The following is a 17,854-nucleotide window of genomic DNA, read 5'->3' as shown; positions in this document are numbered from 1 at the left end:
TAAGACCACGATACTCGTGAAACTATAAAATAACAACAAATAACCTAACAAGTGACAAAAAGCTATAAGATTAAGCCTAACAATCGTCGTATGAGGAGAAAACCAATATGCTCAACGTGATCAAATAATACCACCTTAGTTTTGTTTGCTCGAGTAATTAGCGAGAGGCTTGACAGTTGGACAATACGCCAGCTGGAATATAGGCGCGAGAAATACAGGCGCTGGAATTGTTCTCAACTCAAAAAGCAAATATCAACGCAATCACCAACACCAGGCCGGCGGCTGACTCGTTTCCCACATATGTCAAGAACCTGCATGTTAATCAAGATTGTAAGAAATCAAGGAAAAGTAAAGGGCAAACGGCTTTGCTGTTTTTCCCTCTTAAAACCTTAATTGCAAAACAAACCAATAGCGTTGTGACAATTTAAAAATACTGCGAACGGCCCTAATGTTGATTTTAATAAACAGGAAATCGTTTATTGGATAACAAATAGCAAAATTTGGGGCGTTTGCTTACACCAGTGGCGCAAACGTGTTTGGCCAGATATTGACAAATAAATACTGTTTATTTGTCGTCAAAAATCACCAATTTTAACAAAAAAATGATTTTCGAGTCAGTTGCCCCTGAATAGTTATCGAAACCAAAGAGGATCGACAGATAAAACGTGATTTTATTTACAGAACCTCGGAATATAAATGCAAACCGCTTTCAAGTTCACCATGTTAGTCCCCCTGCAAATTAATACCTTTAATAAACATAGAAAAAAACGCAAAGCATTTCTATTACGAACAAAATAAACAACACCCAACACAATGGTGTAAGAGATGGCGATTCAGTTCGAATATTTGGGCCGTGTTTCAAATATTTTCGCCTTGTCGGCATTCCCACTAAAGGCGGATCTAGGTCACGTGTTCACATTAATAAAATAAACGGACTGTGGTGTGTTCTTAAGGTAACTTCTATACGGCGTCACGTTAACTTTGTGACGTCAAGTCTGAAAAAAATTCATGCCCCTAACCCAAACAAAAATCCTCCATCTACGCCAGTCTCCAACACATGCAAAATTCGGTCGACGTTAATATTCGGTCGGCACCAATCAGGAACAGTTGCTTTAAGTTTGCTGAGGTCGCGTTTCCCGAAAACAAGCGAACCAGCGCTGACACCGTCGCCGCAGCTGACGGGCGGCATTCCTCTGTTACAGCTCGACATCAGCAGTCTCGCGGCTTTGGAGGGTTGTCGGAAACGGCCCGCTGCTGGACGCGCTGAGTCTGCGTCGAAACGATACACGCGGGAATGTCGGACTTTGGTGATTTGTCGCGGATTTCCTTTGCAAATGAAATCCGCGAAGGCCCTTCAACCTGAATCGCGTCAAGCTAACTTTTATTTGGCCTTATTTGGATCGATTTGAGGGCCTCGATTGCCGTTGGAAGCAGTACGCGAGGGATGATGTAGGTGCTTTGAAAATGTAGCGTTTTTGGGACTGCCGAACAGGGGCATTTTCGAAAGAAGAGAACAACATTTATCTACGCGACGAGAGTAAAATTATGAAGTTTGCGTGTGAAATTTGACTCTTCGCAAACGAATGAAACCGTTTATACTGTATGTTAAAACCATCTCAATTAGAGGGAAAATTACAAAATGTAGCTAAATTTCATTGTTCCAAGAAGTTATTCAGAAATGAAACGTACACATTTAAACCTTCACAATACGAAGAAGTGACAGATTGCTTTCAAAATGCAACTGTTTTGCAGATAAAGGAAACTTGAAGAAAATCCAAATCCTTTATAAACCCTATTTAAAACCCAAGGCGAAGATAAATAACTGGAATTGCCGAGCATTTTGCAAGCCTATTGGGCAAACAGCTTGGCCAACGTGACCGAAAGCAACCTTCCAGGCATTACAGCGGTATTTTCGCGGAAACGCTCATCCTGAAAGCAAAATGCCGTCGTGCAGAGCCTCGAACAGCAGGTCGGCATGTTTACACAGCGCAAAGGACAAGCTTAACGGTCGATCGTTTCAGGCAGAAACAACATTGCGGTCACGTAGGCTAGTCGATATTTTCTTACATTCCAAAACCGGCCGTTTGTCTGATGAACGCTCGTTAAGCACGTGGCTCGCAAAGGTGACTGTTTAAACCAGTAGCTCCCAATTTTTTTGGTAGACGCAGATCCTCGGGGGGACCACTCACTTTCAAAAGCTTATCTATAATGTGACAACCCCTAAATCGTTTAGCACCGAACCTAACCAACAATCTTGCAAAACTACGTCTATATGTTTGTAAGGACTAGAGACCTTAAAATGCAATATTGTGGTCAAAATATGTATAAAAACGTTCTCAAAATTTACATGCCTTACATTAAAAACATTGGTGATTTTCAGAGCACTCGCGAACCCCATGTAACCTTTTCACCGACAGCTTTGGAGCTGTTTTTCACCGACAGCTTAGAGCCCCTTGTTGGGAACCAGTGTTTTAAACGAATTAAAATGGTATACATAAAATTCGATTATATTGCCTTCCGCATTCCCAAAAACATAAACTGATTGTGACCAGCCTTTCAAGCAAGATTTTAGAAAGTTTTAGAAGGCGGTTAAATCAACACATCAAACCGTCAACTGTCAGTCGCCAATGTGTTGCAATTGGCCTGTGCCATTATGTCCACGAAAGAGACAATTTGTCGATCACAGATATACTATCGAGATGAAAGCCATTCGGAAGCGCCAAACCTCAAACGGTATCGGCCAAAATTACAGGCAGGCCCAACCTGTCAAAAGGCGCGCACCAAACCCTTTGGTCTGTGAATTGATTTAGGCCCTGTCACATATCCCTGATGTGATACTGACATGCCTTGGAAATATGTATGACACATCAAATCTTTCCCTTTATTGGCTCGGCCCACACGGGCGCTACAACAGGTATAAGTGCCCTTACGTTTTTGTGTCCTTTTATAGTAGAGCCCGTTAGTTTTTGCCACAACACCCCCGCACTCAAAAAGCACAATTTTGACCGCGGAATTCTAGAGGCTGAGAACAAAAAAAAAATATCTGTCTGTTTAATTGACCTCGATATATTTCAAACACTAAATTGTATTTTAGACTATATATTTTGTTCAATGAAGTAACCGATTTGTTACTGAACCTATATGGTTACCAAAGATTTTTTTGTTTTGCATTTTTCTTGTCATAATACCGAATAACTGCTTTCCTGTCTTGTTTTACATTTCTAACTTTTTTCCTAAATCTGTTTCATAAATCAGAAAAGATTGAATTCATTTTGTAACCTTGTTTCGAAAAATAACATGTCAAAGAAACACATGATCAACGCGTTACAAAATAACGACACGATAAATTGGCAAAAAGCATAAGACACAGTGTTGCGCCAAACTAATAAGTAATAACAATGTAGTATATATACATAAACACTCAATTTCTCCTTAGAGATATCGAGTAGGTAAGAGCAGGCATCGCTGGAAATACAAAGGCAGCGGAAACGCTAACCCATGTTGTAGAACGTTTTCTTTACAACTTGCGCCCATTAGTCAGCTCACGTTGGCTGAGTGGGCAGTTGTACTTTTCGTCGTTTGTTCTTAGAAGTTGACTTGGATGTTTTGCAAAGCTGTGGTGTCTCTCATCAAGTGCTTGAATCCCCGAGACTTTGCTGTTGCAGAACTGGTCAAGTTCAACTGTAGACTGCTTCGTTGACAACTTGCTGGCGGTGGCAGGCTCGCTAGAATTCCGGCCTTTTTGGGTGAAGGCGCCCGATCCTGGCTTGAGCCTGTTTCGATATAAACCTCATGCGTTTAAGCAATCCCTGGTTGTATCTCGAAATCGTCCGTATTTGGGTATACGTTGACCCCGCTGAAAGTTGTAGACAGTCTTCCGACCAACGAACCAAGCATATTGGTTCAATGCTCACTGGACATTGCTTCATCAGTAGTAGAGAATAATCCATTCAAGGATGATTGCTTCATTTTGATCACTTGTACTTTTCTCGCTTGACGTTTCCCGTCAGCATCTTGCTGCAGTGCGATTTCATTCGCGCTTCCATCGTCGGTTGTAATAAATCCGTTTGCGCGCGTGAAACCAGCAGAGACAAAACGTAAAGTGACCATTAACGGCTGGGCGTTCGTTTATATACGCGCCGATTTGCCTTTTTCTCGTGCTCCACGCTCTCGCAACGTGGTGAAAGTGTCGGGCAAGAAGGCGAAAAAATTCTGGCGGCTGGCTTGCCCGTGCAAAATCTTAAGCCTACGTGGTGCAAGACTTTTGCGGGTCGATAAGGTTTTGGAAGGCAAACACCTGGGGCCGTACTTGGTTATGCGTGTTTTGCAAAACTACTATCACAAAGGTTGCGCAACTCTGCCGAGCGCAATTGTTTGCAGACCTACGCTGAAGCTGCAAAAATATTTACCTTGTCGCTATGCCTTTGGTCTCCTGCACACGATATATCGATTTCACAAGCACGTTTTCACCTTTATTATTCGCTTTATTGTTAGCACGAGGCAGTCTTAAATAGAGATGCTAGCATTGCTGTTTAACGAGTAAAATGACACGAACGCGAGGTAAAAGAAAAGCAGCGGAGCTCGTTTGAAGTGGTCGTAAAATCCAAGCAAAATCGTCGGCATTCTAGAAAAATCGACACCCTTTATTGTCGCAGGGACGAATGCGGGTAAATGCTGCGGGATTTCTCGGCATGCCTCTACCTTTCCCGGGACAGCCATCGATTAATGTTATTGCAGGGCCTATAACACGCTCTCTGCGGTCCTACAATTTCTTGGAAAGCGCAGAGCCCATCGGCCCGCGTCGGCGCCAACGACATGAGTAAAGACATTGCTCATTAAAACGATGTGCCATATAAGGTTCGCGCCGTCCGCGCACCAGCCAAGCTAATATCAAGCAGCCTGCTCTCGTGCCACCATATTCAGTCGCGCGGCATTGGAAAGCAAACACAGCTTTCGGGTTTGCGAACCACCACGGCGCGAACTCTGGCGAACGGCCACGGTTTGTAAACAGACAGCAGCAGTGGAGTCCACCAAATTTGGAGATGCGATCTAAGCGAGCGCTGGCGCGTCCCATCAGGCGACATCATACGCTAAATCGTTGGGTTACTTTAATTAGAAACACTTCATTTCAAATTAATTAAATAAAATAAAACACTTTAAATTCAAAACAATATGAAACCGACTCAGAGGCATGTCAAGTTTACAGTATATTTAAAATAGAAATTACCTTCGTTTTACACTAAACTGATACTGATACCGGTAGGAATGCAAAATTGAACTGGTTAAATGAACTGATACCGGTTAAATGAGAAATTATGGACTTTAAATACATTCGTTTACCTTCATTTGAGATGTTTAATCGTTGAATTGGCGACAAAAGCGTAAAGTCGTGATGTAAAACATAAAACCTACACTTTTGCTAAATGGGAATCCGGTGGCATGTATTATTTTGCACCATCAAATCGAATTTTACTATTAACCGATACACACCGAACTTTTCTTCAACAGTGGCCATGTTACCGGCTAAATTACAGCCAGTGCCGACCAAAGACTGTAATTTAGGCACCCCCAAACCGGTCAAATCATTAGGCAGCGTGCGTCAGAAGCCCTCAAATGAAAGCCCAGCGCGGTCATTGTCGTCCTGCCTTCTCACCAAGCAAGCGCTCATCAAGGCGCTCAATTAGAGGCGAGGCGCGGCAAAATCGTGAACGACCTTGTGGCAATTTTCTGCTCCTGCCGAGGCGACCCAATCAAAACTGCCGGGCGCGGCTAAACAGTATCAGTGAACTTGGGCCTAACCTATCGACGGCCAAACCACTGAAGAGGCGGCTAACGCTTAAGGTGGGTTGTTGACCGAGTGAACTGTATCTGGAAGTGCTGCGCAGGCTGCAAAACTTGAATTGAAATGACTAGGCACAATATGTTAACTACCAAAAGTTTTTTTTGCCCAATTGCAGTAAAGTTTAGGGTTTGAAAATTAGTACTGACTTCCGTATTGTCGAACAGTAGCCGATACCTCAAACCAAATGGTCGACTTGTTTATCGCCCCTTAAAAGTATGGTATCCGATGAAAAAAATGTGCGACTGCGTGATATTTCAGTCCAATATCACGAGATGTCGAAATACAAAAACGGCACAGTACACGTAAAAGACTATACTTTTTTCAGAAAATATTTATTGGTTGTTATCTTTTAACAACAAGATTAAAAAACGGCCTTTCACCGCCAAATTCCGAGTAATGTCTTTCTTATTTATTCTGTCGCGTTGCGTGTCTGTTTATAAATTACTAGTACACAAAGCTCTCGACTTCCCGCTTTACATACACAGGAGTACAACTTCGCCGAAGAAAAAATTCCAGTGGTCATCGGGTGACCAGCAAAACGCAATTAAGCGAACACGGAAATCACCTTGTGTACTGTCCACCAGCTAAATTGGAGGACATGTTGTCGTTGTTGTGGCGTGTTGAATACGGCGAAGCAAGGGGAATAATAGGGCCACCGTTCAACGAATTGCCAATACGCCGAACATGGGCGGTCGACCACGCCAGCCAAACGTGTGCTATAGCTGGAAAAGAAGGACCAATCGATTAGAGACCGGAAGACTGCTGCGTCTGGTAAACAAGGTAAACTTACAAAGGGGGTGAACCGGTTTATTCTGAAGGAACAGGTGAACGATTTAAATAATAGATGAAAAAACGCACGGTTCAACAAACGTTAAGGCAAACTTTCAATCACATATCGAGGTTCACTCTTCATGGGGAGTGCCTATACCAAATAAAAACGAAAAACAAATCCCTTGAACCAACCGACCCTATTTGAAACCCCTTTGTTGACCCCACAGGTGTCCACAGACCCAGGTTAAGAAACCCATGGGTTGAGGAGAAGTGCTCAGTGGTGATTTTCTGCCTGTTTATTTACCGGCAATCAGTTATACCGGAACACAAACCCGCAGATGGAAAATGTGGTGATTAGATTCGGTTGTCCCCCAGTTTGCGGCTACCGCCCTTGAAGCGTTTTGTTACAAAACGAAACACGACGAATTTATTAAAGGGTGGAAAGTTGAACTTCCCAAATGATGATGTGTGATTCAGCTGCTTTCAGGTGTAACACCGATACACGATTTGACTGTGGTTAATTTTACTGGTTATCAGCTTCAACACGTTTTATCGAGGTATAATGTAAAACTCGTTAGTAAATTATGCTTTATGAGTCGCGGCATTTGACCTTCGCAAAACGTACATTTGCAAATGTACATAAATTTACCCAGGTCAAAACTTTGGTAAATCCAGGTTTAAAAAGCACAACTTACAAAATACAACTTAAAAGCGCCGCCGCGATAAAACGAAATAACGTTGATCAAGAATCGGACGCGCCGGTACACCTATTCGAACTGTCTTCGGTCAGAGAAAGACGGATCTACTTGGCGGCCGGGTTAAGAGTTGAACGCTCTCAGGTTGCCAGCGTTTCACCTGTGATCAGGATTAGAGCAAGGCCGCCTGCGATGCGGGAGGTTAGTTCGTAAGTTCACGCCGGCAAGGCGGGCTAATGATTAATGTAGCACCTCGGTGGGTTGCGAACTTGCTCATAACGATTCTCCCGCTTCGAATGAGGGTTGGACGACCCGACGGTGGCAGGTTTTCGAGTCACCTTGTATAAATAACTGTATGGCAACGATGAGTTCCTTTTTCAACACAGATGTTGCGGATGATGTCGTTACGCACACTTTAGTTTAGAACATAGACTGCCAAATAATGATAAACGAGGTTGAATTAATAAAAAAAGGAAATTGATTATTTCGAAGTAAATTCAATATCTTTAATACTAAAGTAAAGCTTGAATTTATCGACAAAACATCTATTTTTTACATAAGATAAACTTTATTAACTACTTATAGTATAAATGCTGCAATACATTAAATACAACTCAATTTCTTAGTATATATCTTCATCATGTATTTTTCGTAGCAACGTTATTTATGGTCGAGATGTAAGCTCTTTTGACGATTTAGTTGTGTTTGAGTAAAAATTTTAATATGGGACCGGAAAAGAATCGTTACGCAGCAATAAAACTTGTGTAATTACTGATTAAGAAAATTAGGATTCCAGGAATACCATTTGCGTGTACTTTTTTTTAAATTACCCTTAATTTTACTAATTGATTTTGTGCAAACTTTTACTTAATAGGCATTCCTATGAAACAACTAAAAATATTTACGTAAAAATATCCTTTGCGGGATATAACAGGATTCTGCATCCAGATAGCGAAAACCTATTTGACGTTACCCTATATGAACCTAAAGTTGGATGAAGGCCAAAAAACACACCATTTTTTTAGCTGTGAACGCAGCGTGAAGTCATCATATGCACGCGACGTTGGATGAAATTACCGCGATTTTCCTGTTTTTTTCCAACTAACGTATTGCGCATAGCTGGCACACTCAGGCACTATTTATAGCCCAAAAACTTCCAGCGCCAGTAGCAGCGACTCAGTTCAAACCGGATGAAAAGTATATTGGACAACACACGCAAGAGCACTGGTCATAGCAAAACTAACGGCGCTAAAACGGTGTTGTCCAGTCATCCAACGTCTTACGCAAGTTAAGTATAACCGGCTTGCCGAGCTGGGTAGCAGTGCGGTTCATAATGGGTCGGTAGCTGCGTTGCGTGATAACCTGTGCTATTAGCGCTTTCTTAAACGAGATACGGACGCAGGGCATGGGTAAATTTAACCGCTCACGCTGCCGAGAGTTTATACGCGCTCAAAATAGCCTTACTTGGTATTTGTTGCACATCGACCGGACAAGCTTTAAGATTTATTAATTTAAAGGCGGCCTAATCTATCGGGCAAAACCGTCACACAGCCTCGCGGTAGATATATGATTTATTAACCGGTTTACCTGCAGTATAGTATGCGCGCTTATACGCACAAGTGAAGATGTTAAATCAAACAAAATTTTGCGCTAATCTTCGTATTTAACATAAAGTAACCAATTTATTTCGGTTGAATGGTGGAGTTAAGAGCGATTTTGGAACACTTTACCATTAGGGATTTTATGACACAAGTTTAGCACGCATGATCGGCCTACGTCAATGTATTAACGTAAATAACCTGATTCAAATGTCACACAAATTGCGCGTTTCGCTGTCGTAATGCAAAATATCAATCTTAAATAGAATTTGGCCTTTGAAAATTATCACTTTGAATTAAGCCTTGTTTAGAAGTTTTTGTTCTCAATAGAACAAACTGCTTTTATAAGTTTAACAGAATAGTTTGTGCTTTTTTATTTGAAGCAGCAATGCACGAATTACGTCACTCGTTTCAAGCAAAATAAGAGATTGTCGATTGGCATTAAGTGTTTACTCGCTTAGGGTCAGAATTTGTGACCAAAATAGGACAGACTGTTCCAAAAAATACTAAGGTGAATACAGAACGTTGCCAAATGCTTCTTTAGATAATTGTTATGTACCATGTCTTTTAAAACCGTCGGTCCTCATATATGAACAAGGAAATGTTTAACGAGACACCTTGTATACCTGTAAAAAACATACAGCCAAACATAGTTTTAAAATTATTACTATATAGGAACAACATTGAGGTATTCAAGAACATGCATAACTTAGACATAAACGGTTCGAAGCGTCGGTGTGGCGTTATCCCAACTATGCGACGACAGAGGACGACGGCGAAAGTTTGGAATGCCGCAGTCGGGCTGAGACGCGTCGCTACAACTCAATTGAATTCGCACCGCGCCCCTTCGCAAACACAACATGTGCTAAATATAATTCCTTCACATCGGAATTCCTGTTGTGTGTCGTGTATTCGCACGGGCGCGCCGAAAAAGCCTTTCACTCGCCGACGAAGGAATGCCGGCTTAATGGCCTGGGAAAGGAACGTGTTTTACCTGAGCCCCTGAGCCCGATTATTTGGAATGCCATACAGCGATCGCGGAGTTATGGCATTTCGCCGCAGAGCTGATGATTTCTGGAAGATTTGATCGAAAGTTATGGTAATGAACGGTTCGACGAACTTTAAAACCTAAATTCTCTATAAATTGCGATACGACCCCCCACGTGGTTTAACTTGAATGCTGCAATTTAGATCTCTAAATAAGAAAAGCTGGCCTAAGAATGACATTAGCATATCATGACCTGTAGCCGGTCGTGACAAAGTTTCTACTAAGCAAACCAAAAAATCAAAACATATTCCAGGAAATATAAATATGCATGCAACCTTTTGTTTTTGCATGCTCACACACGGACTCAACGACCTTTTACCATATTGGGAGCCCAACAGTATTAAAAACTTTGTGCATTCCTTCGAATTTAATGTTATTTTTATGAAATTTGTCCATTTTAAAAATGCACGTTGAAAAACATTGCCAACGCCTAATTGAGGACAACCAACGGTAAATTGCCAGTAACAAAGATATAATAATGAAATATAGATTCTCGTGGATCACGTGACTTCCATTGTAAACAGGCACCCTCGGTTTATTTGGGATATGTTTTCAGAGAAATGATAAAATTTTCCGTTTTTTTTACACGGTGCTTAGAAGTCATATTTTATGTATGACAAAGCAGCTCTTTACAGTATCAGAAGAACCTTTAAGCAGAAATCCCCGACATCCTTATTCGCTATACGTCCTGCAAACGAACACAGCTCAGTTTAGTGGAAAACGGCACGAAAACAATTCTTGCTACTCCAGGCAAAATAGAGGAAAATCCTGACCAAAAATCGGTGAACGCCAGATCAGTAGGTCCACAATTCGGGCGGGAGTTTTGGCAGTAGGACGAACAAAATCAATTATCAACCTGGCGCCTTCAAGGTCCAAGGCGATATCTCACTGTGCAAAATATTCCAGGAATCGAGACTGCTTTATTGGCGACTGCTTTATAGTCCTCTCTTTATATAAGCGAATGACTTAAAATAGAAGCGAATGGAAATGGATTTGGCCGGTCCTTTGAAATCTATATACGCTTCTAAGCATCAGGTCAAATGTAAATCTCGCCAAAGTGATAACAAACGCAAAACACGGGATTTAGGAAATATCTCAGGCTGATTTTTGGGCAAAAGCAGTTCTGTTGTAAACAAGCACCTGGGCCGGTTGGCGACTGAGTGGCTATATCCTGAATGTTGGACATTCTCCCGTTTTAGAGGGAATATTTGTTGCATATTCATGCTCCTCCTGGCCTCCGTTAGATTAATTATTTCCTTATGGTTGTAAGACGTAATAAGAATATCAAAGCCCATACAAAAGTATGCATCATTTTGAACGTTTCGAATAACTCTTTATTCATTTTCAACATAGAGAGAAGTCACTGATGGTAAGTGTATATATAGTGCTAAGGCAGTGTATATATAGTGCTAAGGCAGTGTATATATAGTGCTAAGGCCTTATGGTTGTGTTCCTGCCATTCGGTGCTAAAGACATTGACTAATGTACGGCTTACTTGGAATGGAGAGACCCGGATAATGTTTTCCACAGGACCACACAGTTTGTTTGGCACACAGGCAATATGTTCGCATCGACACTGGTTCATTAACACATTTTCCATAAAACGAGACGTACTTAATTGGAAAACGGTACATCCAGAAAAACTGTGTTGCGCTTTTGACTCGGTGGTTTAAATTTTACAAAATCATAAACACTAGCAACGACATTGACTTATGCCTGACAAAGCGTTTATTACATGAGAGCGCTTTTCCTAGCAAAATTATCTCCATTTTTTAATTACAAAAACGTTCGCTAAGAATTCATTTTTAAATTATGAAATCATTTTTAAACTACGAAAACGTTTGCTGAGAATGTAAGCGTACTCGATGAATAAATACAGGTTGCAGTTTAACCTGTGAAACGTTTGACTGCCAATACAACTTCTATGTTGTCTAGCCAAAAAAATGTGGTAAGTGTTGTAATGACTTGTGTTAATGATTTAACTTAAGTGCACTTAAGTTACTGTTTTCAAATGGGCTTGATTTCAAGTTTTTGGGCAAAATAACTGGACCTGGAGTTAAGTCAGTTACGCCTATCAAGTTAGTTAAGGTGCCTCAATCATATACATTTTAGTAAAATCAGGTAATTTAACTCAACTATTAAATTAAATATGCTAACTTGCTATTTGTTTCGGTTTTTGGTCAAAATGGAACGCGTTCAGTTTAATAGTTATTTTTGGTGCAATGCCGTGACTTGGATTTGGCTTGTTATGGCAATAATGTTGACTGAGACTGGACTTGCTATTTGATGAAAATTAAGCCTACTTGACTTGGATATAGGTGTTTTTGCAAATCACTTGACTAGCACTTGAGTGGTTTTAAAATGACTTGTTTACAACATTGAGATTTACACATTTCTTTCAGAGTTTACGCCAAATAGCTTTACAAAGGTCAAATCCCGCAAATAGCTGAATGCAAATTTCACAAGGCTTAAGAAAACTCTATTTTTTGCAAGTTTATTCATAATCCATACAATCACGCCCAAATTATGCGATTTATTTTTACCGGCAGCGGAAACATTAGTGTCTCTGTGCAGCGTAAAATTTTGTCGCTAGAGTTGCTCCTGAATGAATCACACGCAGGGCAGCGCGACAGGCGGGCCAAGGCGAATTTGGCGAAATCACCTTTTTCCTTGGATGCCACCTTCCCAGATTATCATGCGTTTATATAAGAGACCACACGACTGTTTTCTTTGTCTAAACGCTAATTGCGAAGCGATAGGCTGAAATCGTTTTCGCTAGAGCTACATTTAGGGTTGGCCCGGACACAACTTGATAAATACCACATTTAAATGTGGAAAAGTGACTTGTGATCAAAAGGACAACTTGGTCGCATATTCAGATGCAGAAGAACCTTGTGACCTTTCAATAGAAGAAGGGACAAATCCTTATAGCGACACCACATTTCTAGCGGGGTCAACGTATGTGGATATACAAACGATTTTCAGATAAATTCAGGGATTGCTTAAACGCATGAGGTTTATCTCGAAACAGGCTCAAGTCAGGATCGGTCGCTTTTATCCAAACAAGGCCGGGATTCGAACGAGCCTGCCACCGCCAGAAAGTGATCACAAAAGCTGCCCGTTGTGTCGAATTTTTCAGGAATAGTCTCTAGGATTCGAGCACTTGATGAGAGACATCACATCACAAAACAACAAACGACGACATTTGCAACGAACACAACGAAGATAACACTTCATTGATGCGGTTGGAATTGCAACGTAAAAAAAGACACTCATCTAGAAGTATATTTGGGAGAAAATAAGATTGTTTTGTCAATTAAAAATGTTTTTTTTTTCTGATTAAACGTGTATTAATGCCGCCGACGTTTCGATTGGCATGTAGTCTTCTGCAGAAAAAAATATGGTAACTTTACAGATATAGATATAGATAAAATTCCAAAACACAAAAACAGTAGAACTGTAATTCGTTAAACAACTAAATCTGCTTTGTAAATGTGACTTGTGATATTTCAGAAAAATACATATTTATTCGTGTCGATTAACAAATGTCACATAATCGATTACACCGTTTGCATTCAGAGTCAATGTTATGACCATCAGGATAAAGAGCAAAACGTGTCGAAAAAAAGGTTTAGGTTAGGGCGTTAAGGCTGGTTCACAGTAGACGCGTTAACGTCTAGCGTTAACGTCTAGCGTTAGCGTCTGGCCTCTAACGGCTAACGTCGTCCAGTTCACAAATAACGCGTTGCCAGCGTTAACGGCAAATTTCCTCGTTTCTAACCGAAAGCGTTTTTAAAAACATTTTACGTTAACGCTAGACGGGTCTAGTGTGAACCAGCCTTTACAGTCATGCTGCCCAGTGCGTCACCGGCGTAAGCGAAGTTAAAAGAAACAGTTAGGTCAGGGAGTTCCATTTATCCTAAACGTGATGTCGCAACATTCTTTAGGATCGCCGCAACACGCTTTGGACGAAGATTGAACGCCGTTCTCACGTTTTCAGAGCGGCAACGAACGTAAATGACAGAACAACCCATCGGTCCGTATAAGTAACTGACCGGTGCACATTCCTCGACTGACGCACAGGTTAAAGATTTTGAAATAGTTTGGCGGCGTGTTCGACATGGCCCACGCTTGCTCAAAAAGCGCGTGACTAGAACGTGAGACGACGTTAAGGGAAAGAGGTTCTGAAAAATCAACAAGTTCTCTGAAGGGCTTTGCAGTTCACTAGGCCAATCCAAAGGGTACCAGGGTGCCTGTTTGTCCCCGCTTATAGAAGACCACTTTAAAAAACATTTGTGGCACGGGAGTGGAAACATCTGCTTGCCGCGTCCAATAAAGCAACGAATTATAGCTGTTAGAATCTATTTAAAAGCGATTGCCTCCCATTTAAATTTGCATCTTTTTCTGTAATAAACTCAAGTTTTTGTCCATTTTTTTCAACAAATAACCTCAGGTTTTGTTCTATTTTTATCAAGGAATAAACTCAAGTTTTGATCTATTTTATTCAAGCAATAAACTCGTTTTGGTCTATTTTTAAAAAGGTTTTGGTCTATTTTTTTTCAAGCAATAAAAAATGGCGAACCTTAAACCTTGTTGTATAAGGCCACAAAATGTAAGGAAAACAGAGCCGGCCGTGTCGCGAATTAGCCACCAAAACGGCCCGGGAGTCACTATATGTAGTACAAGCGCAGAGTCGCGTTGCCAGGCGGCTTGGGTGCCGTTGCCCTCGTTAATCAAACAAGTCGACCTGTGAAAGCGCTGACATTCGGGGTAAGGGTGGTTGGCCGCCAGTCCCGTGAGTCGCACGCGCTATAGCAAAGTCCAAGTATTCGTTCGCCTGAAACGATTTGCGGTTCCGTGCCCATTTTGCTTTTGGATTCCGCTATACTCGAAACGATCGAAGCCCAATTGCCGCGGAAATAAAAACATCTGCTTGCTGCCTGCGATGAAAAGCAACCATTTACAGCTGTTATAACCTATAACCTATATACCAGGACGGCCGCGCTCCACTTAGATTATTATACTTTTTCGCGATGCTTTTGCAGTAATAAACCTAAGATTTGGGGTATATTCTTTAGACTTTTCTGTATAAACCAAAGCCAGTCATTTATAGGTTCTTGAGAGAAATATGTTTCGTCACAAATAAAGGCATTAGCAACCTCTAATAAACAATACATTGCAAACACATAAACCGGTTGGTAGCAATTAAAAACGTACATTTGAACTAAAAGCAACATTAGTGGCATGAGTACATGTAAGACTATAAGTCATTGAAGAAGCTAGGCATAAGTTTTGGCGTTGTGTACTTTTGCAAGCAGTTCTTGCAATAATGTGCCACTCATTGGGGATGGGTATTTTATTCTTTTGAAATTTACTTTTTGAAATCGACAAAAGTACAATTAATGGATGTTAGACTCTGCATGAAATCGATATATAAGCGGTAGACGTATGTGTGTGTCTTCCACGGTCAATTATCACTGCATTCGTTCTATCATTTTCCTAAAAACTATCTGAAGTAAAGTCGCCCGATGACCGCAAGATAACGCGATTGGCTTTCGGTGTCGTTTCTAAACTTTGAAAATACACGAAAAAACGTGGAAATGAAATTCGCTTGCGCATCAAGCACAACACCACTGAACCGACCAAGGCAATTGGCGTCCAGTGTGAAGCCAAAATCAAGCCCCTATAAAGTAGATGAGAAACCACGTATTTACCACATGTTTGCACACTCAAATTTGAGCTACTGAAGGGCATAAGCGTAAATAATACTCCTATTAAACATTTGACGATTCGATTACATTGAAACAGTTATCGCCCGAAAATTTCCCGCGACTATCCCAGCCTCGCCAACGTGACAATCCACCCACCGTAGTTAAAGTACGGCCACTTTCTCACAAAGTGACAATTGCGAAACATGCCGATTAGCCGCGTTGGCGAACTCACGGCTTGATTTCGAAACGGATTCGTGCGCAAAATTAAATAAACAAAACTTGCGACTGTACACCTTCTCGGGTAATTCCGGCGTAAGTTAAATAAATAAAATAAAATTGCTTTTCTGTTATAAAAAAATATTTTTAAATTAGGTTGAACGCAGTAAAACGTAACGATAAAAATAACCGCACGCATTAAAAAATCCTATTTTGATACGGTCCGGGCATTTAGGGTTATTTCAAACTCGCATGTCCAGTCGCTAAGCAAAAGTGTGCTTAAACGCTGCCGAATCCGTCCCATCAAAACGGCGATCTTCCGATATAAAAAGCAGCTTCGTTGCAGGCGAGATCTTATCACAGGCCACTCTCGACCCGACGAGCAAAAATAGACGTTAAAGTACAGTTAGAAGCGTCGCCCTTACACCAAAGCGCATATACAGGGCGAACGCCAAAAGCGCGTTGAGAGCGAGCGGCAATTTTGCGGAGCGATTATCGGGACGCAAAGCGAAAAAACGTGCCATTGCTCGTGCAGCTTTACGGGGTCAAGGCCCGCGACAAGAAGCGTTTTGCTGCCGCGGTGGCCGGCCGTGTGTGAGAATGGCCCCGTCGTCAGCCTGGGCGGCAATTTGGTCCGAAAATAAGCAAAGGCGTCACTTACGCCAATATGACTGGTTGAGGGATTTACACGTAGTATAGTGGGAAAGAATCAATTGTCCACACCCTGATTTAAGTTGGTTTGTGCCTTTTACATTGACACGGCTACTGGGTTGACATTTGCGCCGTTAAGAAGTGGTCCACCGACTCAATGTTAGAAATAGAATGTCCGATTCTTGGTATTTTATTCGGATAGCAAAACACGATATTCTGGGCGAAACGAGCGGTCTTTTGGCCCGATGCCTAATGATGTCATTTCTGTAATAACATTTCTCCAAAATCAAAAGGTGCAAATGTAATGTTTTCCGGTTGTTAAGCCAAAATTTGCATTGGCGTTACACAGCTAACTTATAATTTAAACAATAAATTTAAGAATTTTTGATCAATTTCCGTTTAATGGTAGAAAACGTGGAGTATAGGATCCTAAGTGGTATTATTTCGATTGGCACCGGATGAGTGCCGATACTGCAATTTGGCATCGGGTATTAGCTCCAAATCAATATTATAAGACATATAGTTAAGAGTGTAGAAACCCAACATCGTACAACGCGCTCAAAACGTCAACGCCAGAAAACGTAATTTCGCTTTAAACGTTGCGATGCAAAACGACACAGGAACGCCATGACATAATTTAAAAAGTATGCGCATGCCGTTCTCATAATGACGATACACGTACGTCTTAGCGATCCGTATATATAACTGACTAGCGTGTATTCCACCACTGACGCACAGGTTACTTCTTTAAATTTCCAAGTGGCGTGTTCGACATGGACCACGCTGGTCGTAGAGCGCGTGACCAGAACGTAAGACAACGTTAAGGGAAAGAGGGTTCGGCAAAGTCAATAAGGCGTTCTTTTGCGGTGAAATACATGGCGAAAAAACATTCAAAGCGACAAGTGCAGTCTGACCTTTAACCGACTTATGGGCAGGGCGTTTTTAGGCTGCGTTACTTTGGTCATCACTTTTCAACAAGCACATCCAAATCTGCCTTGGCGTTACACAGCTAAGTTGAAATTTTAACTGTTAATAAAAGACTTTTTGTGAAATTTTCATATAAAGGTAGAAAACGTTGCTTTGGATCATAATAAGTGGCCAATATACTCAAATAACTTTGTTGTTTTCTTTTTGGATTGTTACCGGTCAAGTACCGATACTACAATCTGGCATCGTGTATCAGCTCTGATCTAATATTATCGGCATATAATTAAGAGTGTGAAAACCTAACATTGTACAATGCGTTAAAAACGTCAACGACAGAAAACGTAATTTCGCTTTAAACGTTGCGATGCAAAACGACACAGGAACGCCATGACATA

Source organism: Ascidiella aspersa, chromosome 6, assembly GCF_963924565.1.
Source record: "Ascidiella aspersa chromosome 6, kaAscAspe10.2, whole genome shotgun sequence".
Lineage (NCBI taxonomy): Eukaryota > Metazoa > Chordata > Ascidiacea > Phlebobranchia > Ascidiidae > Ascidiella > Ascidiella aspersa.
This window is presented reverse-complemented; position numbering follows the sequence as displayed.